We start from the raw sequence: 12,251 nt of genomic DNA, 5'->3' as shown, positions 1-12,251 counted from the left end.
TTTTTGTGACTTATTTTAATGCAAAAGATATTGTCTCAATACAAGAAATCTATCTTAACCTTAGTTTGCAAACGTTTATCACCGATTAGGTTTGCAAAGTTGCGAAATTCTAAACTTTTAGACGTTGAAGCTTTCACTTATAGATGTTTTCTCGTATATTATCCTAGCTTTGCAATTTATGTGACAAAAAAAATCAAAATTAATCGTATAACTGAGAGTTTTCTTTCTGAATTAAAAAAAGTTTCAAAATAATTTTTAGAAATTCGTAGGAAAGGCCTTCATAGATAATGGGAATGCCCTCATAAATGATACCTTCATAAATAATTACCTTATAAATTCAAGGGAGTGGAGAGAAATTTTTTAAAAATTTTTCAAGCTCATTTTTATACGAAAAGATATTGCCTCAATGATAGAAATTTATCTTAACCTTGGTNTTATAGATGTTTTCTCGTATATTATGTAATTTATATGACAAAAAAAATCAAAATCAATCATATAACTGAGAGTTTTCTTTCTGAATTAAAAAAAGTTTCAAAATAATTTTTAGAAATTCGTAGGAAAGGCCTTCATAGATAATGGGAATGCCCTCATAAATGATACCTTCATAAATAATTACCTTATAAATTCAAGGGAGTGGAGAGAAATTTTTTAAAAATTTTTCAAGCTCATTTTTATACGAAAAGATATTGCCTCAATGATAGAAATTTATCTTAACCTTGGTTTACAAACGTTTACTACCGATTAAGTTTGCAAAGTTACGAAATTTTGAAACATTAGACGTTGAAACTTTCCCTTATAGATAATTTCTCGCATATTATCACAGCTTTTCAAGTTTATATGACAAACAAAATTTCAAAATCCACGGTGCAATTAAAACTTTTCATTTTGGATTTAAAAGAAAGTTTCAGAAATATTTTTAGGAATACCTTCATAAATATTAAAAATCATCACAAAGTTTTGTTCATGAAATATCTATGGGATAATACAGAACTATTTCAAACTAATGATTTAACATTTAATGCTAAATAACGTACTTTGAGTCACTAAGAAGTGTGAAGTTTCTTATTTATAACAGGCATATACTAATTTTACATATTTTATTCATATAATATAGACATTAAGTGCAGTAAGACCATGCGGTTCTAGCTGAAGTTATTGAATTAGAGAAAAAAAATATTTAAATTAAGAAAATAGCGTAGTCAGTTTAAACTGCCTTGTTGTAAGCTGCCACGATGTTTTCCCCCTTAGCGTACATTATTATTACTTTATTTAAATTTCGATTTTATAAAGTAAATTATTTACGTTCATAATATTTCCTGTAGGCAATCACCTAAGTAAGTACCTCAAATCATAAAATTTAAATAGTGCAAATTGTTCATATTCACTCAAAAACTTAATTTGTTCATAAAATTGACTTAGTCTGACTGAGTTAAGTCCAATTATGAGCTTCGTTCTTTCAAAATATATTATTTTTTAAATGTTTTTGAGCATATATATTATATTATTATTAAAAATTCAAACGTGTACGAAAAATATCTATATTCCACCTTAGGGTAGATATTAGAGAGAAGATATACAAATGGAAGTAAAGCAATATCGACATGTAAACTACAGTAAAATAGAACAAATTAAAACATATTTTGCGAATTTGAATAATCTTCAGAGTCGAGATGAGCGGTAGAAGAGGGAAAAACTCTTCATGAACTTAAGCTGATAAGGGTGGTCATAAGTGCAATCATGCCCATTCGAAAAGCAGCGACAGCCTTATACGATGCCTGGGACAATCCGGAAGATTTAGGATAGTTCTACTTCAAAGTTTTGCTCCAATCTTTGCTTTAGTTCTGATGCAGGCAAATCCCTTATGGCCAAATTGATTCTTGGGGTGACGGATCTATAGCAAACTTTCTCAAAATAGTTTGTTGGATGGTACGTGTTGTTTGGTAAGTTTATCTGCAATGGGATTCGGATTATCGCAATAAAACTGCTTCACACTTTTCGAGAAGGTAAAATAGGAGGTGTATGCATTGTTACAGAGAGGCAGAAACAGGAGCTCTTCAGCAATTAGAAATAGCTAGAACTACCATCTTAGATCTGAGAAAACTGATACAGAGGGCAGTAATATGAAATTGACAATAAAACAAGATCTGTTTTTCATGTGCATTGTAACAAAATGGGTCACTTAATTTAAAAAATGAAATGAAAACAAAGTATGACCAAAACTACTAGAATAAGGTAAAGTTTACCGTATCTTTAGCTCTATGGGAATACCATAAAGCTCGATAATTTTTACCGAAACGTTTTGGTAATAATTTTGGTAAAATTAAATAATTAAATATGGTTTTACAATTTGAGATAAGATAAGGTAAATGTGGTAAAATTTGCTAACTTTATCATGATACCTTAGAGCATGCTACAAGAACCTTTTATTCGGTAAAATTTACTTTCCTGTTTTGTATTTTTTCTAAATGGGTGGTAAAAAAGAACTATAATTTTGAAAAAATTAATTTCGATAAACCATTACCACGTGATTTCAAAAATTACCAAAATGAATGATTCAAATACCTCATATATTTGGGTTTCATTATCCAGAGTTATCGTTTTTTTTTTAACAGAAATATCATTACCTTGAACTAGGTAACATGTACCGTACAGTCTTTTTTTCTCTGAGCGAATATCTTAAAATTATTTTCATAATTCAGATCAAAACCTCATCGCTTATCATTACAACTTCTAGAGAGTTCTTGGAAATAGTGTTCAATGCCTTGGACTTCAAAAATCCTGTATGCATGTGCGATGCGCGAAAAAAGAAAGACCTTCCTCCTTCTGAATAACTTTTGATTTAATAATTGGATCTTCACGTCCTAGGACTCAATCTTAATGGTTCGAGGGGGTGACCTCAAATATGCTAATTAGTTAAAGACAAGTTAGTGCTACACAGACACAGAAACGATCTTCTTCTGAACAAACATACCCCTTTTTTGATGGATTATGAATTCTGCCCCCGAAATACAGGGTAAATATGATTATGCCCCCGAAATATTCACAAACTGATAAATATGATTCAAATAGCTTGGTCAGAAAAAGAGTATGTACATGCATGTTTATTCAGAGAAAGTACATTTTTGTGTCTGATTTCTTCATTTGAACTATCGTCTACATTAAGTAACTGCATTAGCTTGAGGTCCCTCTTTGAATCATCAAGATGGAGTACGTGAAGTTCCGATCATTAGATCAAAAGTTATTCATTATGGTTCATTTTTTATTATGCGCACTGTACAACATATGTGTTTGTTCATGAACTGTAATTTCAATTCATTCTTTAGTTTTTCCTTTTTACTTGGATTTATGTACTAATTAAATAAGTTAAGCATATTAAAATATCAAGTCGATTTTATTATTAAAAATAAATCTATAAAATGAACTGTCAAATGTCATATTTTCTAATATATAATTCTAAAACAATAAGCATTGTTTACTTAAGTAGTTTTTTGTAGGAAAACAGAAATAACTGTTAAATGCAACATAAACGCACCCAGCATTCATTGTATGGAATAATAATAAAAAAGGAAAATATAACTAAGTTAGTATCAACTTGCTTCTATGGGAACTTGATTGAATATTTCAAAGAAAGACGGTGCCGAATGATTGATCATCACTTATCATTTACTTGATCTAAAATTTCTTTAAACATGCTCCCAAAAAATGGGCTTCATTATCCCAGTGTCAAAACCAATAGAGGCTGAGGCGTTTTGTTTGCCGATCTATCATGTTAGTGAAGTTTTTGACTATAGAGCTAACGCCTATCGCACATTTTTCAGTATACTCCAAAAAAATAACTCATTATATACCATCTAAAATTTCAAGTGAAATAGTTGATTTTTTCCTCCTAACTTAATAGGAATGTGATTTTTCATTGCTTTGATCATATCTTTCATGTATCTTTAAAGATGCTCAACATTAAAGTATCTGTGACGTGACAGTTTTATAACTATAGAAAATGATTCCATTAATCTTCAGTATAAGTAGTTTTGAGATAAGCTTCACGTTTTCTATTATTTTATTTTTCAAAGAATATCAATGTTTTAGCTATAACTGTTACCCTGCATTTACAATCTTCTATCAAAATTAAAATATTATTTTATATATCGTGCACTATTTATATTATAGTGTCAAAAATACTACAAAATACCATTTAAACTTTCAAGGGAAATAGTTGATTTCTCCCACTTAGCTTATTAAGAATGTGATTTTTCATTGCTTTGATCATAACTTTCATGCATGTTAAAAAGAAGCTCAACGTTAAAGGAACTTTAATTTGACACTTGAATAACTATCTGGCAATCATTCCATTAATCTTCAATAAAAGTAGTGTTAAGAGTAACTCCATGATCTCTATCAATATATATATTTCTCTTACACGGCGACAAGAAAAGGCCTCATTACAACTCCTTGAATGGCAACGTTAGAAAATCGGCCAATGATTGCCGCTAAAAATGTCACGTGCCAAATCTAGCATAGGTGGCTCAACATGTAGCGCTTTTAAAAACGGAAACTGAAATAATCAGAAAGAGCATTCTCACCAAATGTGATCTCTTCCGAAATTCACCCTGTCAGCTGCGGCAATCTCATACTATTAAGCTAGGCAGAAGTGAGTAGTCTTTGTCGATAGATCTCTAATTTAGTATTTTGTCGAAAGCGCTTTTTTCACGAATTTATATATTACGAATTTATTTGACAATTTTTGATTTATATCACGAATTTATTTGTTTTATTATTGTTATTAGCTATTCATTGAAAAATNAAAAAATATTCTTTTTTGATTTATATCACGAATTATACTATAGCACATTTCTAATAGGTTTAACGAATTACATGTCGTTTATTTGAATTCAAATTTATTTTAATGACTTAGTATTTACTAAAAAGATGTAATTTCGTTTTAAAAAAAAGTTATGTGAATTTAAATGATTGTTTTGAATTCTTAGAATTTTGTGCATTTGCAATGTACCTAAGTTAGTAGCGAGGGAAGCGAGCTTGGTTTGCAAAGTAAACCATATAAGATTGCGTAGCAATTTTCGGGGGTTGGCGAGCATGAGCGGGCAGGGGTCGCAGCCCACTAGTTTAATTTATTTGTTAAAAGAATGTCAATATTTTAGCTACAACTGTTACACAGTTTTTATTATCTTTTATGAATATTATAATACTATTTTATCTTGCACTATTTATGATCTTAAGTCAAAAATACTATAAGATGCTCATTGTAGTATTGTACTATTTATGATTTTATCGTGTCGAAAATACTACAAAATGTTCATTGTAGTATTACACTATGATGCTATTGTGTCAAAATCTCTATTTAATCTCCTTGATCTTTATTTCATTTCTTACAGAATGTCAATATTTTAGCTACAACTGTTACCCAGTTTTTACTATCTTTTATGAATACTATAATATTATTTTATCTTGCACTATTTATGATCTCATTGTGTCGAAAATACAAGATGTTCATATATTAGTAATGCACTGATCTTATCCTGTCAAAATTACTACAAGTTGTTCATTGTAGTATTTAAGACATGGCACATGGCAGACATCACTACATGAATCAAGTTTATTTTCTTTTCAATTATCAATTCAATATCAATTTATTTTTAAATGAATCCAATCTATAAATTGAATGCTTTCTAAGAATATGACCATCATTTTTCAAACAATGATAATATTTATCGTATCTTTGAATATTAATAAAATTATAATAACTATAAGAAAAATATTTATCATTCACAAGTTTATTGAATTTAAATTAGATTATGAAGTTTGTTGAAGAAAAAAAATATAATAAATTAACGATGTAACAAAAAATCATGATATTATCCAGCAACATCATAAATCTCAGGCACCCAGCCACCACAGCACTGAAAGAAATTGTTGCTGGTTCCTCGTATTCGAGTAAAGTTTAACTTAATATTTTTATTATAGATATTTACTAACTGCAAGTACTAAAATTTCGATATTGAATTAATGTTCTAAACTTTGTAGACCATTATCGATGTTCCTTTAAAATTAACAGCAATGTAACAATGTAACAAATTCCTAATTCAAACTAAATTTATCATGTCTTTAAACTTTCAATAAAATTTTTAAAAAACTGCTTTTACGAAATTACTAACGAAACTAATAAATAAGACTACATATTTATTTACTATGTGTAAACTGAATAAACTATAAAAATAATAGAACAAAAGAACTATAATTATTAATTCCATCTGAAACAAGTTTAGTATAATATGAATATATATTTTTATTTTTAAACAATTGTTAAAGATAATTTTTATGACAGTAAAAGATAAGGACTTTTGATTGCGATTTAAATGTAAATCTAACTTTCTTAAAGCAATGAAAAAATTATACGTACAGGTACACTTATGTGACTATCAAATGCAGTCATAAAATAATTTTTATATTTTTGTGAAATTATAAAAAATCACACCATGCTCATTAAGTTTTAGGCTCAATGGGCACGTTTAATCCTTAACCCATGTCCAGTGAGCTTAAAAACTTAATGATCATGATCCCTTTTAAAGCTAGTTATGAAACAATGAAAAAGTAAGCTTCTCAGGCATGCGTAAAAATATCAATAAGAATTTTAATTGTAAAACATTTTATTTAAATTTTCTTTTTATTTTCTAAATATATGTTTCTTCTTTTTACTGTCCTCTAACCATTTTCATAATCAAAGTTTTAAAATTTATAAATAAATCAAAAAATTTACTTTTTGTGTAAGTTCAAATCATAGTTGTTTTGATAAAATACCACTAAGCAAAATAAATATTTTGCGCCAGATGTAGTAATACTAAGTATATAACGATAACGGGTTACCGAGAGCTCGTGAAACAAACACAAGTGTTCAGACGTGAAAGAGAAATAACTTATGAACTTTTCTTTCTGGTCACCGAATTTACATAAAAAAGTAACTAATTTAATTTTAGGATCTGAATAGTAGTTTACATGTTTTGGCAAAGTAGTTGACGTTGATTTGTTTGGTCAAAATACTACTGAGGCAAGTGTCGCGAGTTATAGTCCTAAAAATTAAGTAATAATGGTTTTTGAGGATTCATAAAATAAACACAAGTGTACAGAGAGAAAAGAAAAGATTTCTTTTCTTTTTAAAAGGCGATTTATAAAAAAAATAAGTAATAAACTTTTTCTGACAGAATAACACTATCCATGTTGATTTGACACTACAAGGGTAAAGTATAACGAGTTATAGTCCTAAAATATAGTGGTAATAGCGATATTAAAATCATAAATTTGAAGAAGTGGGAAAACAGGAAAGAAAATTAAATTTAATGACTTTACTTTTTATTCGGGAAACAATTTTAATTTATTTTTTGTCTCTGAGTAAATCTAATAGCGGTCATTTGTTTCGTCAAAATACTACAAAGACAAAGTGTCACCAAGTACAGTTTCAAAAATGTAATACCAATGGTTACTTATGAATTATAAAACAAATACCAATCTTCAAACAGTTTATAAAAAGATGACTTATTTGTGCCTTGATACATGTTGCTTTGTTTTTACATAATAGCGCAAGGGTAAAATGTCACAAATTGTGGTCTTTAATGCCAGCAGTTATCGAGAAACCATAAAACAAACATGTAGTGTGCAAATAGAAGGAAAAAAAATTTGATTTTTTTTTTCTATTTCTAAAACAATATTCTCCTTATATAAAGGTTTATTTTTACAAAATACTACGAAGGTAAATTGTAACAAGTTGTAGTTTCTAAAGATATAATACCCATGTTAATCGAGAAGATTTGATGCCAACGGTTATCGAGAAACCATAAGACAAATATGTAGTGTGCAAACAGAAAAACTTTTTATTTTATTTTTTCTATTTCTAAAACAATATTCTCCTTATATAAAGGTTTATTTTTACAGAATACTACGAAGGTAAATTGTAACAAGTTGCAGTTTCTAAAGATATAATACCCATGTTAATAGAGAAATTACAAAACAAACTCCAAGAGCACAGACATAAAATAAAAATTAATTTTATGCCATTTCTTTCTGTTCCTCATTCCATATTCTTCCTATATGGTTGTTTGTTTTTACAAAATACTGCGAAGGTAAGGTGTCACAAGTTGTAGTCCTAAAGATACAATGCCCACGGTTATCGAGAAATCATAAAACAAACATTCAAGTGCGCAGACATGAAATAAAAATAAATTTTATGACTTTTTTTCTGTTCTTCAAACAGCATTCTCCTTATAAGGATGGTTGGGTTTTTGCCACCGTCTGGCAGCTCTCATTACACGGACAAAACACTGTGGATCCACACCCTCACAAATAAGGTATCGAATAAAGATATTATAAATCTCTCAACTCCATTATTCCTTCACGCAGAGAACAAAGAACTCACGGGGTTATTATAATTTGCAGAGAAAATTATAAACCCAGGATGGAAGCTGGTTATTATAAGCGAATAAGGGCTCGAGGTGTGTTAAAAAGCGGTACATAACAGATTGCTTCCTTTGTGGTTTTCGTCTCGAATGATTTATTACTGGTTAAAAAAAAGTAATTTTTAAAGTTATTGAATTATGGAAGAGGGATATCTAATGCACCGTGAGATGAAGGACTTTCTGTGTTTTGTTGGTACCTTCAACAATGTTAATGTTTAAAACGAAAATAAGAGTCAGCCGATAACTACAACCACTTTAGTGACTCAATTTTTTGAAGTATTTTTCTTGAAAAACGCTCTTAGATATTCATTCCAGCCAATGGAAAATAAAAAAAAGGAATATATAACTAATCCCCTTCAAATTGATTGAAAAAATAATTGTAGTCGCTAAGTGCCGTTCCACAAAATTATATCTACATAAGATAATTTTATTTTCAGGCAAATCACTTACCATATTAGCTGATTTTCGAATTCGCTGATTTTTTTTTTAACTGATTTTTTTTGTCATTTTATTAATTAATTTAATTTTTAATTAAAAATAAATGTTATTTAAAATTAATTAATGCCTTTTTTTTAAATTGAAAATTTTAATTAAATACACATTTTTTAGTTAAAAATAGTTTTAATTAAACACATGTTTTTAGTTAAAAATAATTTTAATTAAATACACGTTTTTAGTTAAAAATAATTTGAATTAAATACACATTTTTAGTTAAAAATAATTTTAATTAAAATTCATTAATACTTAATTTTTTTTCTCATATAGTGAGGGATTCAAGGATTCACAAATTCACTATTAGCTTACTAAAATGACCGCGGCTTATGTACTCAGTTCATTGCTCAAATAACAGTTCTCCTATACACTGATGTTTTTTTACTGATTAATTCATTCAACGATTCACCCATTTACGGAAGAGCTTATTAAAATGACAACGGTGGCCTCTCCTTTAAACTATTATAGATAGCCTTTAACAAGGAAAAAAAAATATTTTAATTTCTTTTTGTCCTTTTATTTTTAATAGTTCAATTTCCTGTGTTTTATTCATATCTAGTAATTTAATGCATTGTTTAATATGTCATTCAATCATTTCGTTTCATATATGCGGGTTTTTTTCTCTTTTTTTTGTTATTATTTTAGTGATTCTCTACATCAGTGATTTATCTTTTCTTCTTTTGATTTAATCATTATATCACCTTTGTATCGATTCATTTACTGAAATGATAATAACTATAAAGTCCATATCTTCAGCAGACTATGATTGGCCTTTCAATTGAATTAGCTTTTAAGAAGTTAGGTAACTTTTGGAGCTACGTTAATTTATTGAAGGTACAGGTTTCTCAAAGCTTATCGTCAAACTTTCTTTGAAATTCAGTGCTTTCTACATTCTTTCTTTGATGAACATTTTTACGAATGCTACTATGAGTAGTATTATATTCACAGCCCGATTAAACTTAATGTAATGCAATAAAGGGTCGTACTTAAATGCTTTTTATTGCATGACAAATCCGAAGAGTTGATTTAATTAGCGAAATTGAAATTAGAAAAAATCTACTTAGCCCTTCTTAGAACATTATCTTCTAACTTAGTACAATAAAGTTTAAAAAAATAACTGTTCTAAACCCCTCATCTTAGTAAGTGGTAACAAGTCACATGACATGTTACCACTTGATGAAGTATGACAGGTTCGAGGAGCAGCGGATGATAAAAACACCCGTTGTAATGACATGCATTGATTTATAAATAAAACCCTTGCATTTCTAACTATTAGTCACTTTAACTCATGTTTGGTCAGATTCGAATCAATATAAAAATGCATCGAAAAACAATACTTTTGTTTAGTTAATAGACAAACAATAGTTTGTATACTTTTGTTTATATATAATTTCCTCCGATTCAGTACAATTTTAAACGTGAGTTCGTACTGCTTTTCACCAAGTACTACGAAGAAAATACCTAATAGCTTTGCTCTTGGTAACCATTTTTTGGATTATCTAGTCTCATAGCCTTTGAGCTTTCTTTATTGCCCTTATATTTCATTGAAATAACCTCTTCTCAAAGATTGCTAAAGAGTAAGTAAAGGGTGGGATGGTTATTAAATAGTATAATTTCAAGCAATGATACAACATAAGTAAAAGAATTCGCAATGTCATTCAATTCGAAACGCTTCAATATTTTTACACAAATTTCATTTACCAATTTCTTTGTTGGATATTTATATAAATGAGTTCAATAAATTATTTTTCAGCTATTTTGATCATTGAATAAATAACTCTTCTTACATTTAAAATATAATAAATTTATTCTCCGAAAAGTCACAAAATATAGATTTCAGAAAGAAAAAAAAACACCCAAAATTTTGATCAGGAAAAATTCTATATCTGAGAATTGGAACTACCGCCCAAGGGAAAAAAATATTAATGAAATTATTTTTTTTTAATTATAAAAAAAACCAGTATTTCCAGTTAAGAATAAAAATTTCCGTAATTCAGAATGTAAATTCAAAATGTATTAATTTTATTCTAAAGGTATTTATTTGATACTTTTGCATTTTGGCATGATCATCCGTTGTGAATTCTTTTAGTGTTTCCTGGTGTTTTTTGGATGCTGTTTTATCAAGGATTGAAATTGTGTTTGAAAATATGTGTAAAATTAGAATACTTTATAATTTGTAAAGATTTGAATTCATTTTTTATTATAAAGTAAAATTATAAAATTTTCAGCCACGGATTTTGACCGATTTAAGATTTGCACATAGCAAAAATAACAATCTAGAAAACTAAAAGATTTTATCTAATTATGTTTGTTAAATCTAATGCATATTCCACATCGTAAGTGGATTGCGCTGAAAGAAAAACAGGTGGTACTTTTTGAAGTAAAGGAGAGAAGAAATAGTTATGAAATTAAAAATTTTATATTATTAACATGAAATTTGTTTTTTTAATATATATTTGCAAAAATGATGTGGGAAAAATGTTTTCTTACAATTATTTGGAAACCAACAACAACAGCAAAAAATAATAATGATAAATATTTCAACTAAAGGTGATTAAATAGCAGTGTGGGAAAAAATTTACCCAAGTCCTTTTGAGATTTTACGCGCAAGAAATAATTTATACGGTCGGTTCCATGACATCCATCTATTGAATATTCTGATAAAAGAAAATTATTCCAGTTAAATGCATTAATTTGATAAATATTTCAAAAGTAGCTGAATATTATTTATTTCATGTTTCGGCATACAAGTGAATCACTAGGTGCACTGAGAAAAACTGCTAGACGTCAACAAAACAAGAAACCAAAATCTGTTAGAATTATGAGCATTTATGATTGTTGGGGCAGGTAGGCTGCGTTGCCTAATAGTAATTGATTGTTACAAAAGGTATGAAAAGTGTTTTTTTCTGTGAATGAGTTATAGAGCTGTTTCTTTGATGGATTGATTCAGCTCATTCTTGATTGTGAGGGACTTAACTTTATTCAATGGGGTTATTTTTTTAGTGTTATTAATCGGATATTTAATGGCTATGATTCATATTAAATGAATCAAGCTTGAAAAAATAAATTTGGGTTCTCTTTTGCAGAGTTTCTTGACCATGGTGTAAAATATTTTCGCTTACTATTCAGTGAAAAGTAACTATTTTCTTGTGAATTTACGGCGCATAGGTATGGCTTATGCGTAATGAGAGGAATTAAACATGATTGAAGTTTATTTTATTTTTTGGCCTGCGTTAAAAAGCCGACCCACTTTTGAGCTTACGATTTTCAAGGCTCAACTTCTCATCCTTGAAACTT

General features: G+C 28.5%; 1 protein-coding gene across 2 annotated transcripts in view; it reads right to left on the bottom strand.

Annotated features, from left to right (window-relative positions):
• Positions 1 to 12,251, bottom strand: part of LOC107441689 (dual oxidase) — a 200,280-nt gene that overhangs the window by 131,822 nt on the left and 56,207 nt on the right. The gene's annotated exons all lie outside the window — the stretch shown is intronic.

This window comes from Parasteatoda tepidariorum, chromosome 7, assembly GCF_043381705.1.
Source record: "Parasteatoda tepidariorum isolate YZ-2023 chromosome 7, CAS_Ptep_4.0, whole genome shotgun sequence".
In the NCBI taxonomy this organism is placed as follows: domain Eukaryota; kingdom Metazoa; phylum Arthropoda; class Arachnida; order Araneae; family Theridiidae; genus Parasteatoda; species Parasteatoda tepidariorum.
Note: the sequence above shows the minus strand (reverse complement) of the source record. Positions and strands in the feature narration are given on the sequence as shown.